This window comes from Sciurus vulgaris, assembly GCF_902686455.1.
Source record: "Sciurus vulgaris genome assembly, chromosome: 4".
Lineage (NCBI taxonomy): Eukaryota > Metazoa > Chordata > Mammalia > Rodentia > Sciuridae > Sciurus > Sciurus vulgaris.
Window position 1 is genome coordinate 119,303,743 of NC_136464.1, and position 10,406 is coordinate 119,314,148.

A 10,406-nucleotide genomic window follows, 5' to 3' on the forward strand; every position below is an offset into this window, starting at 1 on the left:
TTGTTTTGCCACATCTGTTAAGCCCCTATTTATAAACATTTCTCTTTTTTAAAAAATTGTTTTTAGTTGTAGATGGACACAATACCTTTATGTTATTTATTTTTATGTAGTGCTGAGATTAAACCCAGTGCCTCACATGTGCTAGGCAAATGTTCTATCACTGAGCCACAACCCCAGCCCCAACATTTTTCTTTAAATAGGCTCACATTTTTAAAAAAAAATCTAAATACATTTATTTTGAAAATTAAGATTTACTTGACTATTAAAATGGAAAACAGCATCATTTGCCATAGCTATAAAAATAATCAATGAAAAATATAAAATGTTTTTGCTAGATATTACCTTTAAAAACATTGAGATGTGCATTTTTTTAATAGAAAAGCAGATGAGCAAGGGTTAGAGACATTTAACAGTCAACTTTCCTGTTGAAATTGACAAAAGGATTATAAAAGCATTGAAATTAATTTCTTCGATATGGCATTTATTTACAATATCCCATTTACTGCCTTTTTTGGTACCCATCCTATAGTTAGAAAATAATTCCCAGGGTTCCTTTTGGCCCTAATCCCATTATTTATAGATGACTCTGACTTTGAGGTCACACAAACTTGGATTCTTTTTGCTCTCTCCAAGTCTATTCCATATCAGTAGGATCAAGATAACAGTGTTGTGAAGATCAAATAGACTTGCTTTTCATCAGAGAGGAGGAATGTGTTAGTCTTATACGCTTTTGTGAGAGAAACAGGAAGAGTTGGCACAAAATGCTGTTGCTTCTCAGGAAAGTTCATATTTTGTGTGAACTGGACTTACCTAGCAACTTAATTTCAGCAGTGGCTGAATGATTATGAAGTGACATTCAAAATGCAGTTTTTTTCTCACGAGTGGAAATCAGATCTGTTTTCGGAAGCTCTTATTTTGTATGCTTTTTTTTCTTTATTTGGAAAAAAAGGATGTGTTTAAATATAAACATACTGTTTGTATAAGGAGGAAGAGCAAGACACCACACTTATGAAAATGGAAGACTATTATGTAGCTAAATTTTAATGTCAAGACTTGCATAGCTAATTAGAGAAAGGAGCCCATGGGAATGAGAATGTGTTGGGAGAAAAAGTAAAGATTATGAATAAATTTTAAATCTCTAGTTTCAACATAAAAAGAGCTCATTGTTCTCATTGCTTCTGATAAACCCAGTGGGAATATCAGTGATCTTTGTTCCTGCTGAACACTGAGAACCATAATGTAAAATAGGAGCAAACAGCTGGCTAAAGGAAAGCTTCCTTTGGAAGTCTACTGATAGAAAGTTGTGGGGTGGGCGGGGAGGGGGTAGCCAGGGAGAGAGAACTCCGTAGGTTTAATTTAAGCCCAGGATAAACACCATTCCTGCTTTCACCAACTTTGCCTAATCGAAGTGGGAAGGATTTTCATCAATCAAGGCAAAGTTCAGAAAGAGAGATTTTGTATAGAATAAAGATAAAAGTGTTTGACTTCAGAAAAATGACACTCTAATGAGCTGCCCATACATAGAAGTGCTGTCATGCAAGGACCTTGGGGGCCTTTGGGAAAGGTGATGGGAAACTGACCCATTGAGGCAGCAGCCACTAGAATGACTGATATAAAGACGGTGGTATTGGCTTATTATGATCCCTGCCCTGTCATTTTCATCAGTTTAGAAAGGTTTAGGAATCTGTGTAGAGTTTTAGCACTTAGTCTAGTTAATCAGAGAGCTCCTGGGGAGGCAAATAGAAGAGAGACGATACCGTCTCACCTGGATATTTTAAGCCTTGTCTTCTTTCACTTTAAATATATATATATATATATATATATATATATATATATATATATATATATATATATTTTTTTTTTTTTTTTTTTGGTACTGAGGATTGAATCCAGGGGTGCTTAACCACTGAACCACATTCCCAGACCCTTTTTTCATATTTTATTTATAGACAGGGTCTCACTGAGTTGCTAAGTGCCTCACTGAATTGCTGAGGCTGCCTTTGAACTCGTGATCCTCCTGCCTCAGTCTCTGGAGCTACAGGCATGCACCATCGTGCTGGGCTCACTTCCAGCATTTTGGAGCCAAGCTTTCTTCTTTTCTTTCACAAAAGTAGATCAGATGAAGGAATCTATACTAGGATGTTTCTACTTGATGCGTTGCCCTTCTCTGGGGAAAAGCAAGTCCTAGAGATACCTTTTGACTTGAAAGAATGTAACCAGCGAGCTAAGCAGCCAAGGCTGATGGGGGTGGGGAAGAGAGTGGTTAACAGAAAGCCTTTTTAGGTCCCTCATATCACTTGACTGCTGAACCCAACCCTTTCTTAAGCCCTCTAAGATAAGGTCAGCTTTTAGCATCAGTTAAAGCCCACCTGGTGATCCATGGATATTAGAAACTAGATGGGGCTCTTCTCTCTTGGGTTTGACTTGCATTCTTGTCCTCTTCCCATTTCAAATGTAATTCACTTTCAGTCCTGGTTAGCCCCCTTGCAGCTCTACCAGCTGTGCCATTCCTCACAAATCAGCCTAGTGGGTAGGTTCTGGATGAATACTCTGTAGGAAACAAAATAGGAAAAAATGCTGCTATCAGAATTCTTGCAGAGAAACTAACTGGCGTTGCCTTTTTGTATCTATACTAGTGCATCTGACTTAGCACAGTGGTTAAATTGTCAAGTCCCACCACCAAAGTTGAGATGGTTTTTATAACTCTTTTCTCAGAAAACTTACTATTTTATTACTGCAAAATATTTCAGGCATAAACATAGCCCTATGTTAAAGCAAATAATTTTATACCTCTTTCACATATTAAAGAACAAGTTAAAATTTTTAAGGCCTAATTTAGGATTGTCTCCCAAGTCAATATCCAAATCATCTTTAAATCAAACATCCACTCTCTCACTTCTCTCCAACTGTGTGTGGATGAACACTGACCACCAACTTGTGAGAAATCAATTCCTTGTCTCTTAGGGTTAATGTGCCCTCAAGAGAATTTCTGCTCTTGATCTTCAAAATTCTAGCACTTATCATATGCATAACATGATTTGAATTCGCAATAAATATTTATCAAGTGATTGGTTAAACAGTCATAAATAGGTGGCAATAACATTCACAAGAAATCTTGCTGCGATTGGTATCTTTTCTTCACTATGATCTGAAAAACAAGTTGTTGACTGGCATATATTTTTCTTTTCTTTTTAGGTTTAAGTCTCTTTATATCTCTGTAATTCCATAGCTTCCTACTCACATGAAATTGCCATAAAACTTTAAAGGAATATCCTCTATAAATTTACATGGTGGATGCAAGATAAATTTTCTCTTCTATTTCCCCATGAACCAGAGTAATAGCCTGATTCTTGGCATCTAGTAGATGTTTATTTAAAAAGTCTGTAAATGAACTAAGTGACTATCACATTCCCCCTTTTTTTTAAAGATAAGGTTGTGTCTATAAAGTCACATTCTATACATGCAAGAGGAACTGGAACAAAAGCTAACAGCACCTGCTGCATGTCAAGCGCCAGGTTGGTTGCCTCGTGATTTTTGTAGCAACCTTGTGAAGAAGTTATTAGTATTTCAATTTTACAGATAAAAACTGAGACCCAGGGAGATAGCATGTGAAATAAACATGAGCATGTAAAGTTCTTTCTTTTTGGAATATCCTTTCTCTTCCTGTTATTTGACCAAATCATACTCAACCTTCAAGAACTGTATTTGGACTGTTGGGGAAAAGTTCTCTATGGATCTCTCATATTTCTGTCCATCTGAGGAAAGGTGTTATGATTTAGATAGGGTGTCCCTCAAAAGCTCACACGTGAGACAAAGCAAGAAGGTTTGGAGGAGAAATGATTGCGTTATATCCTTAATCTAATCAGTGAATTAAGCCCTAGTGGGATCAACGAGTAACTGGAGGCAGGTGGGGTGTGGCTAGAGAAAGTGGTTCACTGGGGGCATGGCTATGGGGTACATGTATCTGGAGAGTGGAGTCTCTCTGCTTCCTGATCATCCTGTGAGCTGTTTCCCTCTGCCGCACTCTTCCGCCATGATGTTCTGCCTCAATTTGAGCCCTGAGGAATGGAGCTGGTCTTCTATGGACTAAGACCTCTGAAACTGTGAGCCCCCCAAAAACTCTCCTTCTCTACAGTTGTTCCTATCAGATCTTTTAGTCACAGCAGCAAAAAAGATGACCAAAACAAAGGGCAATGTCAACTTCTGTTCTGGGCTATCATTCTAATGATGTTTATGTAGCAAGCCACCTTGAAATAGAGTGAGTTTCATACCAGAGCGTAGGGTAGGTTTGTTTTCTGACCAGGATAATAAGGAAAGTGTCTCCCCCAGGACAAAGACTGGACAGTTTTCCTAGCAGCTTCCTTTAGAGAATTGGGGTTTCTTATCTTGGGGTTCCCATGGCCTGTGCAAAATCTCAGGGGCTGCTTTTAATCACTTCTGTGAGACTTCAAAGACAAAGAGAAAAAAATGTTAACAAGAAGCTCCTGGTGCTTGCTGTCAAGATTCTCTGAGCCAGGAGTCTTGGCTTTCTCTGACAGCATCTATGAAAATGTGGCCATTAACTTTTCAGTTTACAAATAGGGTAAAATCGCAGACTTTTCACAGTACTTGACAAAGATCTTCCTCCTTTGGGAAGCCTTTTCTGACCACACCACCTTACAGTGGTATGTCTAAGACATTTGGCAGGAAACAGAACCCACTGAGTAATGTATTTGTGAACATTTTTATTGCTTCACACTTGATTATACTTCCCTAGTGGATAGAGACAGTTACTTGTATTTCTTTACATGTTTAGCATTTTTTCTGGAAGTAGAAATTGGTTCTTATTTAATTAACACTTCAAAAATGTATTGTCTATTAAGAATGAGTTATTATAGTCAGAATATTTAGGTAATTTTTCCCTAAATAGCACATAAACTCTTTGAAGATGGTCATAACATCTAGTACTCCTTTCTTATACTTTACAATCCTTTGTATCTTTCATGAGTATTTAAATTTAATACACTTTTATTGAGCATCTGCTATGTGTAGACAGTATGTTAATTGCTGAGTATACAAATGAATAAGACTCTTTCCCTTGAGGGGCTCATGAGATAGATGTATGCAGTGGAAAGAGGAAGTATAGTAATAGAAGAAAGTACAGACCATTATGTGAACATGGAGAAGGGCCACCAAGGAGACCTTCAGTGCATCAGCTTTTACCCTTTCTGGTATTTTTATAGCAGTGTGTAGTGCTCAGTAGATCCTGAGAAAGAGTGTTAATGGGGTGGACTGATAATCCAAATTAGAAAGTTTCGTTGAATCCCAGTTCTCAAATTTATGCATATACTCCAAAACAGCCATCCAAGACTTGACTGGTCTATATTAGAAATGATTGTTGGTAGGTACACTGAAATATATTCTTATACGAGACAGATGGCCTAGCATTGAATAGAACTGGACAACAAGCTGTAGAAGTTCATGCCACTGGGGATCAAGGGGGTTTCTTGGAAGAGAATTGCATTGGAAGCTTGTATTCAAAGGATGAGAAAAAGTAAAACAGTCCAGAAAAAAACACTAAATAAATGAGTTTTTGTTGCTGTTGTTGTTGTACCAGGAATTGAACCACTCAACCACTCAACTACTCAACCACTGAATCACATCCCCAACCTATTTTTATATTTTTTTCTTAAGAGACAGGATCTTGCTGAGTTTCTTAGTGCCTTGCTACGTTGCTGAAGCTGGATTTGAACTCGCAATCCACCTGCCTTATCCTCCGGAGCCCCTGGGATTACAGGTGTGTGCCACCATAACAGATATGAATATTCTTTAAAGATAAAAAAGTTAATAAATAAAGGAGAGTCCAGGGAATGGTTAATAAAACAGCAACCAGAATGTAAGACACATAGCACTGGAGAGAAGGCTGAAGGTCAGAAAGGAAGTTATGATCAGTGTCTTACACAAATATTAGGCACCTGTTGGGGAAAATATAGTACAAATAAAAAGATATAAAGACATAGTCCTTGCTCACAGTCTAATGGAAAGAGTGATCATCAATTTGTGTGTGTGTGTGTGTGTGTATGTGTGTGAGTGTGTGTGTGTTACTGGTGATTGAATCCAGGACCCAATTCATGTTAGGCAAGTACTCCTATCACTGAACTGCATCCCCAATCCCTTTTAAAATTTTGTTTTGAGACAGTCTGAGTCGCTGAGGTTGCCCTTGAACCTGTGGCTCTCCTGCTTCAGCCTGCTGAGTAGCTGAAATTACAGATGCACACCACCACCCCTGGCACTATCATATATTTTTTAAGTAGAAAAGTAAGCACTTAGGCCTTCTCAGGAGACTCTTACTAGTGTTTTTCAAAACTTGAAGTCATTTTAAAGTATAAATACCAAAGAAATAAAACAGAATGAAGAAGAATAGGATATAAAATATTATAATGATAGAGCCAGGCACAGTGCTACATATTTGTATACCCAGCAGCTCTGAAGGCTGAGGCAGGAGGATCCCAACTTTGAGGCTAGCCTCAACAACTTAGTAAGACCCTGTACTCAAATTAAAAAATAAAAGTGTTGAGGATGTAGTCCAGTGGTAAAGAACCCTGGGTTCAATTTCTAGTATACCTAGATAGATAGATAGATAGATAGATAGATAGATAGATAGATAGATAAAATATCACAGTGATTGCTCATATGAAGATTGTTGCTTTCTGGAACTTTGTGTGTGGACACACAAACACGTGCATACGTGTGTGCACTGGGTCACAACTTCAATGCATGCCTTAGTATGAACTAAAGATTTAAAAGTTTGAAGGTCACAGATCTGGACATAATCCAAGAACCCACCTTTTCTATCGTTCATCTTGTCTAACCCTTCATCCTCCAGGATATTGACATGAACAAAAAGAATGCAGGGGACTGAAGCATTTTACTCTCTTTGACAGTGAATAAATATTTGATTATGTAAAAGAATGGGTACTAATATCTTGGAGTCGATGTCTTTGGTGATTTTTGTAGAATATCAGAAACACCCTCTACATTTTTCCCTATGAAATCAATCCCTTTGGCAGCATGATCATGCATAGGACAACCCATATCTGGTCCACCTGCAGATAAAATTAGAATCCAGGGGAGAATACATTATTTTGGTTTCTCAGGATTTCAAGTAAGCCTTTGGGAAATATTTTAAGAGACAATAGAATTTTAAAAGTAAATTATGAATCCTCCTAGATTTCATTTTTCCACTAGATGGCAGAAAAAGCACTTGGAATGGAAATTACATTGTCATCTATTTAATCAATTCTGCAGACTTTTTTAATAAAAGGAGGTATATTTCATTTCAGTTTGAACAGTAGAATATGATTATAAGACAACCGATTATTCTACAACCAATTTAATCACATTAAGTCTAAAAATTAAAGAGAAAAATTTTAAATTAGTTTGTGTTTATATAAGCACATATATGTCCACACATCTCAATTAAGATATAAAGGGTGGAATTTCATTGGCTTTAGAAAACTGCCATGTTCTCTTTTAATGTACATCTTTAAATAGGAGGTAGTACTTAAATATGCTTTTATATTAACACAGAAACATGTTACACATGATAAAATCAGGTGTACAATTGAGATATTCTTATTTATGGTATGTTATAGGTAAGGATAGTATATAAGTTAAAAGAATGATGATACAACACTGGTTGAACTTTTTAAAAAGAAAAAATGGGAAAAAAGTCAAAATGAACTTTTAAAAAAGAGAATAAAAACCATGTACACTAGGTAAACATAACACAAAAGTTAAATAATGTATATATCTTTTCTTATCATGCTAATAATTCTAATTTGCCTAACCCTGTGTTTTTGTATTATGGCATTATTTATCAACAATAAATCTTTAGGAACATCTGTAATTAGAACTTTTGACTAGGCACTTGAGTTGCATAGACAATTTTACCATTGTTCTGGTTTATTTAGAACCAAAGAGAAAATTATTTTCTAGACCTACAAAGAACAAAATGGCTAATAAGTGAGTTAATAAAAAAAAAATGTGTTAGGGAACTCCTGTAAAATTTGATAATATGACATTAAGTGATAAAAAAAAACATTCAAATGTTCTTATTTCAGCCATTGTATTTGCATTTGTTATCTTAGATAGAACTGACTTTCAAAAAGTTGAAGAATGAGCGATTTGTGAAAGAGAAGAAAAAAGAAAGGATAGAAAATGAGGCAATGAGCTGGAGTAAAATCTACTCATTCATGCAATTCATGAAAATTTGTTGAGTTTTTGAGGTTTTGCTCTAAGTCAGTTGATGGTGGTAGGAATGGACACATGACTTTTTTCTCAAAATAAGCACATAATAGACTAGGAAGATTTAGGTGAACAAATGGAAAGAAGTAAAAGAATTGATGAAATTGCATAACGTTGTCATGGAGACGTTGTTACCTGAGCCCTCCCTCCTCCTAGCCTTGGCAGACTACCTCCTCCCCAACAAAACAAAAACAAAAGCAAAATTCTGGAGCTTGCTGTAATGCCCACAAGGAACAGAGGGAGGGTCTTTGGTGGAATGAGAGTGGTGGAGATGGAAATGACATTTGTAGTGACCTCCAGGTAGTTTGCTGTCTCTATGAAGTTATAACCAATCCCAGGGTCTCTGGCTTAGAAAGCTCTGCATTGTGTATGACAAAGATATCTGATCTTGTTTGAAGTCAGGGTGAGTCATCAACTTGTGAGGAATAATCCACTCACATGGTGCAGTAAATTAGTTTCCTGGACATGTAATTTCTGGGTAAATTCTCTTCCCTGATATATTGACAGAAGACTATTTTATGTCTCCTTCTTTGCAAAGGCAACTGGGTTAAAAACAAAATAAATTTTAAAATAAAAGGGAATCCGATCTGGGGTACTTGTATCAAGAAACATTACATTGGATTTGCAGGAGCATTCTCTTACAGAGCCACGTTTTTTAAAGTCCTTGTGACCCTACAGCAGCTACCTCAAAACCTGCAGTCTGCAAAAGGTGGGGCCCTGGTCAGTCACTTTCCATCTCTATGCCCTAGTTTCTGAAACCATGCATCACCAGGGAGTTAGATTTCTACCACTGATATTCTCTGCGTAAGCAGTACAGAGCCTATAGCATCTGTTTGACTGAAATAGCTGGTCCAGAGTCCCACCCAACTCTAGGTCTTCACTCTCCTTTTGTTCTTCAATTAAGAAAAGTCTGGGCTTCCTGCATCAACTCTTTCTTGTGTTCAGCTTTTCCTATTGGTCACACTGCAAGTGTCAGTATAAATATAACTATGACCCAAGTAACTGCTTTAAAGCTGCTCTCTTGCTGCTCCAGCTCTGAGGAGACTACTCCCAGCATGTTGAATGGTGTCTGTCTTTCTGCTTACACCCAGAATGTGTGGCGGGGCTCCTCAGAGCACACAACCCTGCGGATCCACACTCAGCACACCTTTAATGGGCTCAGCGCAATGACAGCTGTGACGAATACCATGGCAATTTCCCAGATAAGATTGTATCCGAGTAGGAGCTACATTTTCTTCAGAGTTGCAGAGGCCATTATTATTCTTTGGAGAGGAATTCTGAGGAGGAAATAGCTGATTTAAATGCCTGCTGTCAGTTGCCAAAGAAATTGTTACAAAATACTGCTATAATGATGTGGAAAACTGCCCATTGCTTTGGATTCCACTTATTTTGTGCTCTCTCCCATTGATCACCTGAGATTTCCCTCTCAGGCCACCAGGTGTGTTGAGGACTGGTACCTTCTAGGAGTCTAATAACTTTGAGTCGCAGTTTGAGTACTCTTGCATTCCACTTAAATTCTTAAACTCTCACGTGTTCACCTAAGAAAGTGTGTGTAGCTCAGAAATAACAATTTGGTTTCCTTGCATATTACTTTGAATATCACAAGAGGGAGCAGCTTGGGGCAGTGTTTTAAAGCTAGTTTTCTAGAGTCCAACTGAGTAGATTTTAATCCCAGCTCCACCAGTTCTATTAGTTGTATGACCAGTTGTGTGACCTGGGACAAGTTAGTCTTCATATCTTTTAAGGGGTCTAATATTAGTACCTACCTCATAGGGATGAAATTAGGATTAAATGAATTAATATTTGTAAGGCATACCCAATAATAATAGTTTAAACAGTAGGTGTTCATTATTGTGTTCATTATTCATTACATCCATGAAGAAGATAGCATCTTTAAAGAATTTAAAGTCTAAAGTCTAAGAAAAGACAAGGTACAGGTATAACATAAAACAAGATAGGGTACCTCAGAGTGATCCACAGAAGCCTTAAGCAATCCAACAAAAAAAAAAGTTTAATGAAAGAAGGAAGGAAGGATGATAGGAAGGAAGAAAGAAAGAAAAGAGAGAGGGAGGGAGGGAAGGAAGAAGGAAGGAGAGAAAAACTAAAGGTTGACAAATTTG